The sequence below is a fragment of the Aquarana catesbeiana genome, linkage group LG03 (genome assembly GCF_042186555.1).
Source record: "Aquarana catesbeiana isolate 2022-GZ linkage group LG03, ASM4218655v1, whole genome shotgun sequence".
Lineage (NCBI taxonomy): Eukaryota > Metazoa > Chordata > Amphibia > Anura > Ranidae > Aquarana > Aquarana catesbeiana.
In genome coordinates, this window is record NC_133326.1 from 190,952,516 (window position 1) to 190,969,608 (window position 17,093).

Sequence of the window (17,093 nt, forward strand, 5' to 3'; positions counted from 1 at the left end):
ATAGTATCAATACTGAGGGAGTCTTTAATGGTCATGTGGAACAGACAGACGAGCTTAGTGGTCTGTTCCTCAGACTCAAAAATTTACTTATATCAGAATTACATACCAGCTGGGATGTGGCTTACCTAGAACAATATGTTGCCCAAAAGATGGTACCCCGCAGTCTCAGATGGGAGGTCAACCCCCAGAGAGGGGAAACAGACTTGGAAGGATGGTTTGTTTATTTTAACGATACTGGTATTAAATTTTTAGGTTTTTTGTTGGATAAAAAAAGGATCAAATTAAGAAACTTGAATGATGAGGTTTCTTCTGTCAAAGATAAACTCATGGCCTATAAAGATCATGAAACTTATAAACAGAAATCTGATCATTTAAGGCAGGTCCTTGAGAAAGAGGACAGTGATCAAAAAAATAAGAAAAAGAAAAAGTATAACCGCGATCTTGCGGATTATTCTAATAAAGCAGTGTTTAAATGGCAGATTATTGCAGACGACCTTACAAGTGACACTGAGACAGCTAATCCTCTATCTTCTTCATCACAACCTCCACCGCCTTCCCTCGGTGGTGACACACAGCCCCGACCCTTGCTGGGTAATAACATGGTCAGAGGTCCTCCTATCCCCCCCCCCCTCGGACCAACCAGCGAGGACAACTCGCAGTAAGACCTAAAACTTTTAGAAACAATGATAGACCTATGCCTTATAGAAATCCCCCCCAGGGTACTCCATTAACACCTCAGCATGGGAAAAAACCTTTTAGGGGTAACAATCGGGGTAACTACCCCCCTAGAAAAAATTCCAATGTTGTTTACCATCGACAGGGTCCACGGGAATACCGAGAGGACCCCAGGGACTACTACCAAAGACCCTACGATGATAGGGTAACTTATGCCAACCTACCATCTACCCCACAAGCCTACCACCTTCAAGATAGACAGATCCCTTTACAAAATAGATTTGCCCCTCTTTCATACCAACAAGATTCCTACTTAGAGGAGAATCCTGTCATCTCTAGGCACCCTAACCAGTTTAGAGGCCCCCCCAGAGATGATTATCAGGACTCCCCACATGATTATATGGAGACCAATCAGACACGTTTTTTTCCCCAGGGCAATTACAAAACCAAAAGGGGTTACGACGAAAGAGAGGCATCAGAGGGGGGAGGAGGATCAGGCCCAAAAAAAAGAAAACAGTAGACATCAGTGGTGTTTTCAATTTAAGTCAAATACAATTATCTGAAGGCGAACAAAAGGTCCTCAGTTTAGGCCTTAAGTTTGCACCCCCACACAGGTTAAATAAATTCGAAACTTTCATAGATATACATAAATTCATAAGGAAGATTAACATTAAAAGACATTTCATTCTTAATCCTATTGGTAACCGAAGTCAGATTGTATCTACTAATACACTTACTTCCTCTGTAGCTAACCACAATGGTTCCAATTCTACGATAAATACTGATGGTAATTCTATCAGACATACCAACTTTTCTAACGCCTCACTATTTAACCCCCCAGGCTTTGTTGCCCCTTCAGTACAGGTCTTTAAGGAGATGGTCATTAAGGATCTGATGACACTTAATGTCTCAAAGAACAATACCAACAATGGCCTTCAGGGTCATCTTAAACAGATCTGTGAGCGCAACAAAATAGTTATACGCCCCGCAGACAAAGGTGGGGGGGTGGTCATTTTAGATAAATCCAGTTATCTGGAGGAAATGAACAGACTTTTGTCTGATCGTACCACCTACTTACCCCTAGCATGTAACCCAACCACTAAATACAAAAGAGAACTTCAGATCCTTGTTGATAGAGGATATCAACAGGGAATTCTGAACAAGAAAGAAAAAACATACCTGGTCCCCTCAGCTCCGAGGGTCCCAGTTATGTACTATTTACCAAAGATACACAAAAATCTGATTCATCCACCTGGCCGCCCGATCATTAGCGGCATAGATTCCATTACGGCAAGAATTGGAAGATATGTGGACAACTTTCTCCAACCTCTTGTTGTTCTGACTCCCTCATATCTGAAAGATACTACCCAAGTCATTAATTTACTTGAAAGTTTTGAGTGGAGAGACGGCTACATCCTAGCTACGGCGGATGTAGCCTCTCTCTACACTATTATTTCCCACCAACAAGGATCTGAGGCAGTCAATTATTACCTCGATCAAGACCCAACATTAACATCAATACAAAAACAATTTATTATGACTCTTCTTAATTTCGCTACAAACCATAACTATTTCTGGTTTGGGGGCGATTTTTTCTTGCAAACATGCGGTGTAGCTATGGGCGCCAAGTTTGCGCCCAGCCTGGCCAATTTATTTATGGCCAGGTGGGAAAAAGAAGTCATAGACACCGATCCCCCCAAGGAACTGCGTCTATGGAGAAGATATATCGATGATGTCCTCCTCGTGTGGGACGGAGATATTACTTCTCTTCATAGTTTCTTTTCCAGACTCAATTCTAACAACAAAGGCATTTCTTTGATGTTTGAAGCTAGCCAATCGAGTATCCATTTCCTTGATTTAAACATTATGGTTACAAATGGGTGTCTAACCACCAATACACATTTCAAGGAAACGGATAGAAATGCATACATACCACTCTCCAGCTGCCATCATCCATCATGGCTGAGGTCTGTTCCCAGAAGTCAATTTCAACGTATCAGACGCAATTGTACTGATATTTCAGACTTTCATTCACAAGCTCTAATATTAAAACAACGATTCCTGGACAAAGGCTATCTGGAGAGTGATATAGATACCACCATTAATAGGGTTGCCACTATGGATAGATCTCAGATGCTGAGGGGAGATAGACAACGAGATCTGGGACCTATTAACAAATTTGAGTGGTCCATGATCACGGGCTATTCCAATCAGCATTATCTTATCAAAAAGATCTTCCGTAAACACTGGAGTATTCTTCAGAATGATCCAATACTTCGTACAGCCATACCTGACCAACCAGTTTTGATCTACAGAGGGGCCCCCTCCCTAAGACACAGTGTAGCCTCAAATGTGGTCGACCCTCCACGTACCATTTCTTTTTTTCAAAATATGAAGGGTTTCTTTCCCTGCCATAGATGCAAGATCTGCCAGATCAATTCCTTCAGGGGCAGGAAATGTGAAACTTTTAGCTCGACAGTCACGGGTAAGACATACAGCATAGAGTCCTTTATAACATGCTCCACTCAATATGTGGTCTACCTTATCCAATGTCCCTGTTCAAAACAGTATATTGGTCGCACCAAACGGGAACTTCATGTGCGCCTTTCTGAACATGTCGCTAACATCAAACGAGGATTTACGAAACATAACCTTTCCAGGCATTATGCCAAATACCATAATAAAAAATTAAAAGGTACCCTGTTTGTAGCTATCGACAGAATACGTCCCCACTGGAGAGGGACCAACATGGTCAGATCCATCTCTAGACTTGAAACCAGATGGATCTTTGACATGGCATCTTCCAGACCGCAGGGGTTAAATGTGGAATGGGATATAAACTGCTTCATAAACAACGCATGAAGCAACACACCATTGTTTGGCCTTTTGTATTGCTTATTTCCTCTTCCACAATTTTATGAATTTTTTACCTTCCTAAAAACTAATTTTCTAGTTGAGATTATGAGGTTTATCCATATTTATTTATTATGAACCCCCGTTTTTTATCCCCCTCTTTTTATTTATTTTTTCCTTTAGTAAATCATTTTTTACTCCGAATCTGATGTGAGCAGATTTTTATTTTATGTCATTGTATTATTCTTGTTATGGCAGGTGCATCGGTTGTGCCCTTTTTTCCTTCCTGTGTAGAGCCTTTTCCATTGATCTCCTTTTTCTCCACAAGATGGCGATCTTCCTTTTTTATCACTTCCTTGTTTACATATTGGTTTACCATTAACAGCCAGAATTTAACATGGCTCTTTTAGATTCATTTCTATCACACATACCATGTTCGCCAGGAGTTAAAATGGCGCCCTCTATGTATTTATTAGCCCAGACGTGATGACCCGTCATTCGGCCAATCCCCAGACGACGTCCTATCGTGACGAAACGCGTAGGGAGGAGCCTACGACGGTAACGTCATCACGTTCTCGGAAGGGCTTGAACACAGGAAGTGAATCGCGGCACACAGAGACGCCGCCGCTCCGTTTGATTTTTTATATGCTGCATACTTTCTACAACATTGTAAGTGCGATTCTTTATATACCATTAAATTTTATATCATACAATGTTGCACTATGGAGGTGTTCTCTTTTGTATTTCCGGTTTGATGGAGTATTAGAACTACTGATCCTGCATTGTACCTTGGGTTTTGGGAGACCATAATCCCTATGCTGGGCGAGACTGCCATAATAGCAGTCGTCGCCGTCTGGTAAGCGGACTCTACTCATACACGTTTTGGTGGATCATACCTAGGCACCTTTCGTCACAACCTCTCTTGGATGGGTGTTCTTTATTTATATATTTGTGGACTTATTAAGAACTTTTTGATTTTTCTCACATACACTTGTGATTTCAGTTTTGCTTCTTATTTATATTTGTAATATGTTTTTGTTATTATTTGTTTTATATGTCACTTGGTAGAATTCAATTGTTTTTTCACATATCATACTAGCACTGCACTTTATTGTTTATTAAACCAATGACCTGCGCTTGTCAAACTATGCGATTTTGAAATCCATATGCATTGCTGCTTTACAAGTCTGAGTGGAAGTTACTTGCTGAGTGGAACACACAAACTCTCTATACATAATCACAGCTGGCTAATCTCATCTATATCACAGTGACTTTTGTTTCTATTGAGTTACCAGGCCAATCTGCGGTAAATAAAATCAGCCCTGTTGATGTCTTTTGTAGACGAAACGCGTCGGGTGTATGACGCCATTTTATCATCAGTTACTGCGCTAAATGTACCTTTGTTATTTTTAGGAACTTTTTTACCTAAACTTTTACTGGAAATTTCTTTTTTGATATAATTAAATTTCCCGGTAATCCGGAATTTACACTATGTGGAGCCTTTTTTCTCCTTATCCACTTTTCCTGGTTGCATGAGATACGAATGTTTATTGGAGGAGGAATCCGGGACTTCGCTTTGGATTGGGAACCCTTCCAAGACTCTCTTGCCAGAGACCAAGGACAACAGTCACCCTACCGTACTTAAACGGTGCAAGCTCATACGACTCACCGCCAACGGCCTGTGAGTCCACCGCGTCCGGTAAGGGCATTTTATATCATTTCCTTTTGCCTGGTCAAGAGTTGGAAAAGCCTATTTGAAGATAGGAATAGATGTTACTGTGATATCTGCATCTACCCAGGATTCCTGTATATAATTGAATGAACTGTTGAATATCCTAGGGACTCTCCATTTATTTCCACCTCATGTCATGTTGCAATATACATATTTTGGGCTTTGGATTTGATGGTTGATGATTATATTGATTGTGTGCACACGATATATAAGTTGTTTTATTATACGTTGATATCAAGTTATATTTTTCTATTCAATTTTTTATATATAGGTCATTAATAATAGGTTCACACGTTTGGTTTAATAGAACCTAACGCTCGCATTACACATTGACTTCACTATTTATATTACTCTATTTTTATAGAGGCTATCACTAGTAAATTCACATGTTGGGTTTAACAGATCCCACCGTTTGATATGCACATAGGTGTTATACACAACACGCCTTTTTTATGCACTAATTAGCGCTACACTTTTCTATCCTCACAATCTGCGGTAAATATACAACAAATTAAATTGAATTGTGTGTGTGAGATGGGTGACTGATGTGTATGGCTGGATTTGTTATGGACACCGGTGTTCCATTAAGACTTTCTTGTCTTCATTTTAATTAAATGTGTTTGGAGGAGGGTTTTGGGGACTTTTTCACTATTTTAGACAAGTATTTTTGCAAGTATTTATTTGTGTTTGTATAATAAAATTAAAGTTAAATTAGTCCTGTACACTTTTTGTATCCTTTATGAAGAATACCTTTGGGGACCTTTGTCCCTATCTTTTTTGAACATATATGCTTTTGTATTCAGAGGATCGCCACCCGGTGGCCTTTGGTCCGCACACAGGGAATGGCTCTTTTCTAAGTTTACAATAACAGGTTTAGTGCTCAATGACGTGGGTCACTACCCACCTCACCGAGACCTGCCCTATAGGACTCCCTGCTAGATGAGCTTAGTCTCCAGGTTTCCATTGTTTTTCATGATGGTTCTTTTACCTCTATTGCTAGCACGGTGATGGCCTCCCATACCAACACATTAGTTGGCACCCCTGCCACTTCACGTAAGTTATCATTACCATCTATTCCTACACAAGGTATTTTTTTGGTACCGGGTCAGGAGCAATGCTTGACCCTATCGAGTGTCCCTCTACCATTTTAAGGAAACCATGCTTCGCACAGGAGAGCTCACTCAATGTGGTCAATTTATCTAAATATCAGCTCAATGATATTGAAATTGATATACTTTTGAGGGGATTGAGCTTCTGTCCAAATCAGGATGTTGATAAATTCAAGGCTATTAACGATATTCAGCTGTTTGAAAAAAAAATTATTCTTGAACAGCTTTATGCCCCGTACACACGGTCGGATTTTCCGATGGAAAATGTCCAATCGGAGCGTGTTGTCGGAAATTCCGACCGTGTGTGGGCTCCATCGAACATTTTCCATCGGATTTTCCGACACACAAAGTTGGAGAGCAGGAGATAAAATTTTCCGACAACAAAATCCGTTGTCGGAAATTCCAATCGTGTGTACACAAATCCGACGGACAAAGTGCCACGCATGCTCAGAATAAATAAAGAGATGAAAGCTATTGGCCACTGCCCCGTTTATATTCCCGACGTACGTGTTTTACGTCACCGCGTTTAGAACGATCGGATTTTCCGACAACTTTGTGCGACAGTGTGTAGAAAAAACAAGTTTGAGCCAACATCCGTCGGAAAAAATCCTAGGATTTTGTTGTCGGAATGTCCGAACAAAGTCCGACCGTGTGTACGCCCTATAACTGTAAGGCTTTGAAAGAGAGCAGATCTCTTAAACCCCAAGAATTACAAGCCATCGATAATCAAATTGCTCTCCTCTCCTATCCCAGATCTTATTGACCGCATTGACATTGAGCACCTGTTACAGAAACTAGATCATGTACCCTCACATACCAAAAATATGACTCTTTCGAATGTCAAAAAAAGGTCTGATAAATTCCCAGCTTTGGGTTTAAAGGCAAATGTTCTTGCTTTTGTTAGGCTTACCACCAACGAAATTAAAAACATTAAACATTATGCAAAATATGAATTCTAACCTTTCTGTGCTTGAATATGAAACACCTTTCATAATCATTCCAGTAATTCGACAATCACTAAAAAGCCCTCCAATAAGGGGGGCAATATAGTGATTCTCTATAATGAACAGTACGTTACTATGTGCATGAAAATTTTGAATAATAAAGTTTGGTATGCCCCTGTAACCAAAAGGTTGTTGCTTTTCAAAATAATCAAATTTCTAATGCCGCGTACACACGAGCGGACTTTCTATCCTACTTGGTCCGGCACACTTTCCGACGGACTTTGTCCGCCAGGTGCGCCGGACTTTAAAACGAACGGACTTGCCCACACACGCCGGGACTTTCCGGCGGGCTAAGTCCGCCCGTCTTTCCGACGGACTTTCGCCGGAGTTCCGGCGGACTTTCAGAATGAACGGACTTGCCCACACACGGACAAGTCCGTTCATTTTGAACGTGACTCAGGTGCGACGGGACTAGAAAAGGATGTCAATCTTGCCGCTTTTATCGGCTAGATTGACACCTTGCGAGCCCCGTCGCGGGGCATACCAGGCCCTTAGGTCTGGTATGGATTATAAAGGGGAACCCCGCTACGCCGAAAAAACGGCGTGGGGTCCCCCCTAAAATCCATACCAGACCCCGATCCGAGCACGCAGCCTGGCCGGTCAGGAAAGGGGGTGGGGACGAGCGAGCGCCCCCCCCCCCTCCTGAACCGTACCAGGCCGCATGCCCTCAACATGGGGGGTGGGTGCTTTGGGGGAGGGGGGCGCCCTGCGCCCCCCCCCCAAAGCACCTTGTCCCCATGTTGATGAGGACAAGGGCCTCTTCCCGACAACCCTGGCCGTTGGTTGTCGGGGTCTGCGGGCGGGGGCTTATCGGAATCTGGGAGCCCCCTTTAATAAGGGGGCCCCCAGATCCCGGCCCCCCACCCTATGTAAATGAGTATGGGGTACATGGTACCCCTACCCATTTACCTAGGAAAAAAGTGTAAGTAATAAAACACACCACACAGGTTTTTAAAATATTTTATTAAACAGCTCCGGGGGGGGGGTCTTCTTCCGGCTTCGGGGGTCCCTCCGCTTCATCTTCTCCCGGCGTCCGGTTGGTTCTTCTCCGCTCTCCGGCCTCTTCTCCCGGTGTCGCAGGTCTTCGGCCGGCCCCTCCGCTCTCTTCATGTAGCTCTATTGCGAGCGGAGGTCCGGACTTCTGGGCTTCTTGGCTTCTTGGCTTCTCTTCTCTTCTCTTCCCCCAGATGTTGACACGACGCTCTCTCCGGCTGGACTGGTCTCTGAGGGCTGCGTTGTGACTTATATAGGCGGAGACCCCGCCCCCATATGATGTCACAGTCCCTGGGCATGCTGGGACTGTGACGTTTTAGGGGGCGTGGTCGACCACGCCCCCCGACCACGCCCCCTAAAACGTCACAGTCCCAGCATGCCCAGGGACTGTGACATCATATGGGGGCGGGGTCTCCGCCTATATAAGTCACAACGCAGCCCTCAGAGACCAGTCCAGCCGGAGAGAGCGTCGTGTCAACATCTGGGGGAAGAGAAGAGAAGAGAAGCCAAGAAGCCAAGAAGCCCAGAAGTCCGGACCTCCGCTCGCAATAGAGCTACATGAAGAGAGCGGAGGGGCCGGCCGAAGACCTGCGACACCGGGAGAAGAGGCCGGAGAGCGGAGAAGAACCAACCGGACGCCGGGAGAAGATGAAGCGGAGGGACCCCCGAAGCCGGAAGAAGACCCCCCCCCCGGAGCTGTTTAATAAAATATTTTAAAAACCTGTGTGGTGTGTTTTATTACTTACACTTTTTTCCTAGGTAAATGGGTAGGGGTACCATGTACCCCATACTCATTTACATAGGGTGGGGGGCCGGGATCTGGGGGCCCCCTTATTAAAGGGGGCTCCCAGATTCCGATAAGCCCCCGCCCGCAGACCCCGACAACCAACGGCCAGGGTTGTCGGGAAGAGGCCCTTGTCCTCATCAACATGGGGACAAGGTGCTTTGGGGGGGGGGGCGCAGGGCGCCCCCTCCCCCAAAGCACCCACCCCCCATGTTGAGGGCATGCGGCCTGGTACGGTTCAGGAGGGGGGGGGGGCGCTCGCTCGTCCCCACCCCCTTTCCTGACCGGCCAGGCTGCGTGCTCGGATCGGGGTCTGGTATGGATTTTAGGGGGACCCCACGCCGTTTTTTCGGCGTAGCGGGGTTCCCCTTTATAATCCATACCAGACCTAAGGGCCTGGTATGCCCCGCGCTCGCCGCAATAGGAAGATTTGTTTTTCCTATTGCAGCGAGCGTGAGATGCAATACCATCCCCTCGTGTCGCATTTGGTCTGTCGGACCAGCCTACACACGAGCGGGCTTTCCGTCGGACCAGCACACACACGAGCGGACTTTCCGCCCGAAACTGAGTCCGACGGAAAGATTTCAAACATGTTTGAAATCTAGGTCCGGCGGGCTTTTGGGAAGAAGTCCGCCGGAAAAGTCCGCCGCCGCCCACACACGGGCGGATTGTCCGGCACACTCTGGTCCGCCGGACCAAGTATGCCGGAAAGTCCGACCGTGTGTACGCGGCATAAGAATGAATGGGAATTCATTCGTACTCCCTTCCCACGTACACCTACGTTTTACGTATTACCAAAGCTGCACAAGAGTCTGTTTTTACCCATCATGCCGTCCCATCATATCGGGCAACAGTTCTTTAACTGCAAATTTGAGCAAATTTGTTAACCTCCCTGGCGTTATGATTTTTTCAGGTTTTTGATGCTGAAAGCGGTACAATTATTTTGCCTGAAAATTTGGCGTTTTATATTGTAGGCCTGTAATTCTTATCACTTAAATCTGTCTGAACAAGAGTCTAGTAGACATCCCGGGTATGATAAAGTTTGAAATACGAAATCATAAATTATAATATAATAAATAACTATAACTAATTATAACAAATAATATAATAACAATAAAAAATATTCAATAATGTAATCAAATCAAAAACACTGAAATTTGCTCAGTTGCAGAATTGTCGCTGTCATTACTTTCAGTGTTTGATGATGGATTTCCCCACAAATCACTATCGCTCAATTCTGCAAGTGATTCTAATTTATTATCACTGTTTTCTAGCTGGTCTAAAACCGCTTTTGATGTAAAGGGACGGTTTTGGTTGCTGTGGACAATCTCCAGTTTCCAGGCAGAAAGAACAGTATTTATAATATAAAAAAGTGCATGCAGGACACTGGACAAACCAGAATGTCCATCCTTTACGTCCCGGAGGGCTAAGTCTCTGAGAGACAAGCTTGTCTCCAGTGAACTCAGACCAGACGGAGGTGATCCTTGTAAAAGACCTGGTACCTACACATGTGGGTATGTGGATACTGTGAATATATGAATGTGGCGAAGCATCCAGATCTCCCAAATAACTTTCACTTTGTTCCTAGACATTTTGTGAACTGTCGTACAAGTGGTGTTGTATATTTACTCCAATGTGACTGTTCTTGTTTTTACGTGGGTAAGACCATAAATTGTAGACGTGATAACTTTTGCGCAAACCAATCAATATACGCTTATTGGGATTTTGTTGCCAAAAATATGTAGTAGAATACATATTGGCCTAAATTGATGAAGAAGTTAGATTTTTTACATTTTTTTTTATTGGGAATATTTTATAGCAGAAAGTAAAAAATATTGTTTTTTATTCAAAATTGTCAGTCTTTTTATAGCGCAAAAAAAAACCCCACAGTGATCAAATATCACCAAAAGAAAGCTCTATTTGTGGGAAAAAACTTGACCAGTTTTATTTGGGTACAGCGTCACAGGACCGCGCAATTGTCAGTTACAACACAGTGCCGTATTGCAAAAAATGCCCTGGTCAGGAAGTGGGTAAAACCTTCCGGAGCTGAAGTGGTTAATAAATTCACAACATTTCTAAAATTCTGTTTTCACTTTGTCAGTATGGGCAACTAAGTGTAGATTTTTGAGAAAAAAACATGAATTTAAACAACTGTAGTATCAGGCTGCAATATAACAAAATTGAAAAAAGTGAAGGGGGTCTGAATCATTTATGAATGCACTGTACAGTATACCTAAACCCCCTCAATACCGGAAATTTTCACCCCCTTCCTGCCCAGGCCATTTTTAAATTTCCAGCACTGTCACATTTTGAATGGCAAATACTCATGAAATTTATATCATTTTTTGACAGCATTCTTTTGGTGGTATTTAATAACCATTGGATTTTTTTTGGTTTTATGCTTTAAAAAAAAAAAAAGAAAATGTTGAAAAAAAAGTTTTTAATAGTTTTTGTTATACAATTTTGCAGATAAATACTCCTTTTTTCATAAATTTAAGCCAAAATGTACTATGCTACATTTCTTTGGTTAAAAAAAAAGCCCAAATCAGTATATATTGTTTAGTCTGTGTGAAAGTTATAGAGTCTACGAACCATGGTATATACAGCATATTTAAAAATCGATCATTCCTGATGTACTGACTGCTTATCTAATTTCTTGAAGCACAGTACAAATACTCCCCCTCTCCAAATTACCCCTTTTTGGAAAATAAGAATTTAGTAAGAGGCATGGTGAGTTTTTTTAAGTTGAATTTTTTTGTCAAAATATTTTTGGAAAATTAAGAAATTAAATAAAATGTGTTTTTTTTTCACAAAGTTATAATGTTAACAAGTTATATCTCACTCTTATCATAGGCATACTTATAATTATACCATAAAACACATTCTGATATGCCTCCTGAGTATGGGGATATCACATGTAGTGCTGGGACAAGGTCAACCTGCGCCCCCCCCTCCCCATGACCAATAATCTTACACACACCTGACCATTATAACTAGATATAGAGTGTAGAGGTCAGGGTTGGGTAAATTACAAAGTACAAGGATCAGAAGCAAAGATAATGTACAGTGTGCAGGAGTCAGGAGAGCAAAACATACAGAGTGCAGAGGTAAGGTGTATGTAATGAGCAGGAGTCAAGAGTGGGTAAACTACAGAGTGCAGAGACCAGGAGTATGAACAAAAAAACACCTGGTCCTTAAGCACGGTAAAAATTTTCTGATAGGCAGGCCAAAATGTTGGTAAACAATATATATTTAATTATAACAACATGGTAAAATCACCAGGACTATATACACCCTAGTGCATAGCAGTACCCCTAGAAATTATATCAAATTTAGTGTATGTAACCTAGTGTAGCATAACCTATAGCAGTCCCTGTTCCTATAAGCCAAGCAAGTCTAACCTACTGATATGTGGCTGCTCCCAGGAATGCCATGTTCGGTGGCCAGGAAGTACAGAAGGCTAAAGAAAGGAAAAACAAAAGAGTTAAGGGCACAGGGGATGCCTGCAAATGGTGCCTCACAGGAACATAATCAGACGAGTCAGTTCAGGTGCTGGCAGAAACATGATCAGCAAACAGGCCAGGGTTAGAAACAAGGTAAATAAAAAAGCCAGGGTTAGTACAGATGGTAGGCAGAGGCAACACTGCACTATATGGGGGTGATCAGAAGCACTGTTGCTGGCTGCACTTGTCTGGTGAAACTGGGGACTGGTGTTGCAGCAATCAGGAACACTGTTGCTGGCATACACTGATCTGGTGACACTGGGACTGGTGTGGTAGTGGTCGGGAAAACTATTGCTTGCTGCACTGCTCTGACCCCATTTTGGAAAGTAGACACCCCAAGCTATTTGCTGAGAGGCATGCTGAGTCCATGGAATATTTTATATTTTGACACAAGTTGCGAGATAGTGACAAATTTTTTTTTTTTTTTGCACAAAGTTGTCACTAAATGATATATTGCTCACACAGGCCATGGGCATATGTGGAATTGCACCCCAAAATACATTTAGCTGCTTCTCCTGAGTATGGGGATACCACATGTGTGGGACTTTTTAGGAGCCTAGCTGCGTACGGGGCCCCGAAAACCAATCACCACCTTCAGGATTTCTGCCTATCACAGTTTCGGAGGCCATGGAATGCCCAGGTGGCACAAAACCCCCCCAAATGACCCCATTTTGGAAAGTAGACACCCCAAGCAGAATAGAATACAGTAAAAAAGAGCAGAACAATAGAGAGAGAATAGAGAGAGAGAGAACAATAAAACGACAACTATTTTTTTTAATTTTATATATTTTTTTTTTTACACTTTTTTTTGTAACTAACTTTTATAACTATAACCGGTTCCAGGTTCGGGTCTCTCAAAATGTGATGGCATCTTGGGAGACCCTGTGAAAGTGTGCCTAGTCTGTACAATGCTGTACCCTACGCTAATACGCAACTAGTGAATGGTAGCGTTCAAAACATTCACCAATGCAAAGACCAGGATTATCAGAACAGGAGGGACAATAATAGCGGGTGTCACGCCTATATCCGCGCTTGCTGCAGACACAACATCTTTTTTGGGGGGGTTCGTTGGGTAGGGGTACTCGGGAGGACATAAAGAAAATGCCTCTCATGCAGCCAACTGCATTTGGTTGGGGATGTGAATGGGGGAAGTACGGGCGCTGCAGAAGTGGTGGGTTCCCAATTATTAGGATTGGCGAATGCAGCAGGAAGGGCATTATGGGCACAACGGGCCTGTTTTGTCTTCTTCTTGGTGGCAGCGGGACACTACTTGTGCTTGCCACCTCACCAGCTTGAACTGCACTTATGGGACTCGCCACGTCACCAAGTGTTACTGCAGTGCTGGTTTGACTACGACTGGGGTGTACTAGGCCGCTGGTGCTTGCCAGTTCACCAAAACGCTACCAAAAAAACTGTTAGCGATCGCAGGGATCAGGCCTGGCTCTGCGAACGCTGCAGTTATGCGTTTAGTGTTTTGTAAGTGACAGTGATCGATCGATACTGCACTTGGGTGGGCTGGGTTGGGCCGGGTGGAGGGGCAAAATGCAGGTGCTAGCAGGTATCTGGGCTGATCCCGCTAACACTGCGTTTTTGGGAACCCTAAACTGCTGGGGATGCTAGTATAGATCTGATCGGATCAGATATTGATCCGTTCAGATACTATACCACTAAGGGAGGCGTATGCTGCGTGCGTGGGTGTTAGCGGTACTGGCGCTAACCTGATGCTGCCTGGGGCTGGTGCTTGCCAGTTCACCAAAACGCTACCAAAAAAACTGTTAGTGATCGCAGGGATCAGGCCTGACTCTGCGAACGCTGCAGTTATGTGTTTAGTGTTTTGTAAGTGACAGTGATCGATCGATACTGCACATGGGTGGGCTGGGCTGGGCCGGGCGGAGGGGCAAAACGCAGGTGTTAGCAGGTAACTGGGCTGATCCCGCTAACACTGCGTTTTTGGGAACCCTAAACTGCTGGGGACGCTAGTATAGATCTGATCGGATCAGATATTGATCCGATCAGATACTATACCACTAAGGGAGGTGTACGGTGCGTGCGTGGTTGTTAGCGCTACTGGCGCTAACCTGACGCTGCCTGGGGCTGGTGCTTGCCAGTTCACCAAAATGCTACCAAAAAAACTGTTAGCGATTGCAGGGATCAGGCCTGACTCTGCGAACGCTGCAGTTATGCGTTTAGTGTTTTGTAAGTGACAGTGATCGATCGATACAGCACTTGAGTGGGCTGGGCTGGGCGGAGGGGCAAAACGCAGGTGCTAGCAGGTATCTGGGCTGATCCCACTAACACTGCGTTTTTGGGAACCCTAAATTGCTGGGGACGCTAGTATAGATCTGATCGGATCAGATATTGATCCGTTCAGATACTATACCACTAAGGGAGGCGTATGTGCGTGCGTGGGTGTTAGCGGTACTGGCGCTAATCTGACGTTGCCTGGGGCGATGCATATCACAGCTGGGCGATCAGGGGGCTAAACCTTTATTTGGTAATAAGCGGCGGGTGCCCTGACACTATAAAAAATAAACGAACTAACCAACGTCCCTCGTAACGGTTATACGGTGATCAGTGGTGAAAGGGTTAACTAGGGGGCAATCAAGGGGTTAAAACATTTATTAGGTAGTATATGGGGGTCCCTGTCGCTATAAAACGCTGACAGCGAACCTAAATATTTACCTCCCTAACTAGCGTCACCAGTGACACTAATACAGCGATCAGAAAAATGATTGCTTAGCAACACTGGCGACGGGGGGTGATCAAGGGGTTAAAACTTTATTAGCGGGGGTTAGTGGGGTACCCTAGAGCTAAAGGGGGCTAACAGTAACTTTCCTACCACACTAATGCCGCGTACACACGGTCGGATTTTCCGATGGAAAATGTCCGATCGGAGAGTGTTGTCGGAAATTCCGACCGTGTGTGGGCTCCATCGGACATTTTCCATCGGATTTTCCGACACACAAAGTTGGAGAGCAGGAGATAACATTTTCCGACAACAAAATCCGTTGTCGGAAATTCCGATCGTGTGTACACAAATCCGACGGACAAAGTGCCACGCATGCTCAGAATAAATAAAGAGATGAAAGCTATTGGCCACTGCCCCGTTTATAGTCCCGACGTACGTGTTTTACATCACCGCATTTAGAACGATCGGATTTTCCGACAACTTTGTGCGACCGTGTGTAGACAAAACAAGTTTGAGCCAACGTCCGTCGGAAAAAATCCTAGGATTTTGTTGTGTGTACGCCCTATAACTGTCACAAACTGACACCATGCAGTAATCAGAAAAAAAAAAAAACTGCTTGGTGTCAGTGTGACGGGGGGGGAGGGGTGATTGGGGGGTGATCGGGGGGTGGAATCGGGGGGTAAAGGGGGGTGTTTTGTGTGCCTGGCATGTTCTTCTGTGTGTAGTGTTTTCACTCACAGTGCAGTCTTCTCTCCTCGGCGCCGGAACGGAAAATACCGAGCCGAGGAGAGATGACATAATTTCCTTTGCTGCTGTTTAGCATACAGCAGCAAAGGAATGATCTGATTGGCCGGCGGCGATCGCGAGGGGGGGGCCACGAACGGATGGTCTCCCCCTCACCTCCAATCGCTGCTGGACAAAAGCGGACCGCCTCGGGCACCGGTCGGACCCCCCACCCGCGGGAGGCAGATCACGTACATGTACGTGATTCTGCCTGCCCGTGCCACCTTGCGTGAGGCGGTCCTTAAGTGGTTAAGTGCACTGTGTTCGGGTGCCAGACACAGTGCACTATGGTAACCGCTGCATCACGAGATTGCAGACGAGGCACTTAATTTGCAGGCTTTTGACCTGCTTTGTGGCGCATTCCAAAGTGCTGAACAGCTTCGGCCCATAGTATTACTACGGGCGGGAGCTTTGTTCTTCTATTTAACTGCAGTGGTTACTTCTGGTTTCCATATACTAGTGGTGAACCGGAAGTGACGTTGGCAGCTCCGTGGAACGCACAGCCCTAGCGGAGCTGCCTGTAGGGTAAGTAAGACTCACTCAGTCAGGACTCAGCATGCTGTATATGTAAAACGAAAATAACCTTACCCCAATATATCTGCCTCTCACAGTGGACTGCACTTTACCAGACAAAGTATAATGATCTTTTTTTAAATATTCCTGGCAGGCTGGCAACAAAATGTATAGCTCTTGTTGTTTGGACAGGTGTTCTAAGGGCAATGCTGTGGGCTTTTCCAACAAGTTCCCAGGCAGACTGAGGCTGCATTTGATTGGGCACAGTGAGGCTGCGTTTGATGGGGCACAGTGAGGCTGCGTTTGATGGGGCACAGTGAGGCTGCATTTGATGGGGCATAGTGAGGCTGCATTTTATGGGCACAGTGAGGCTGTATTTGATGGGGCACAGTTAGGCTGCATTTCATGGAGCACAGTGAGGCTGCATTTGATGGGGCACAGTGAAGCTGCATTTG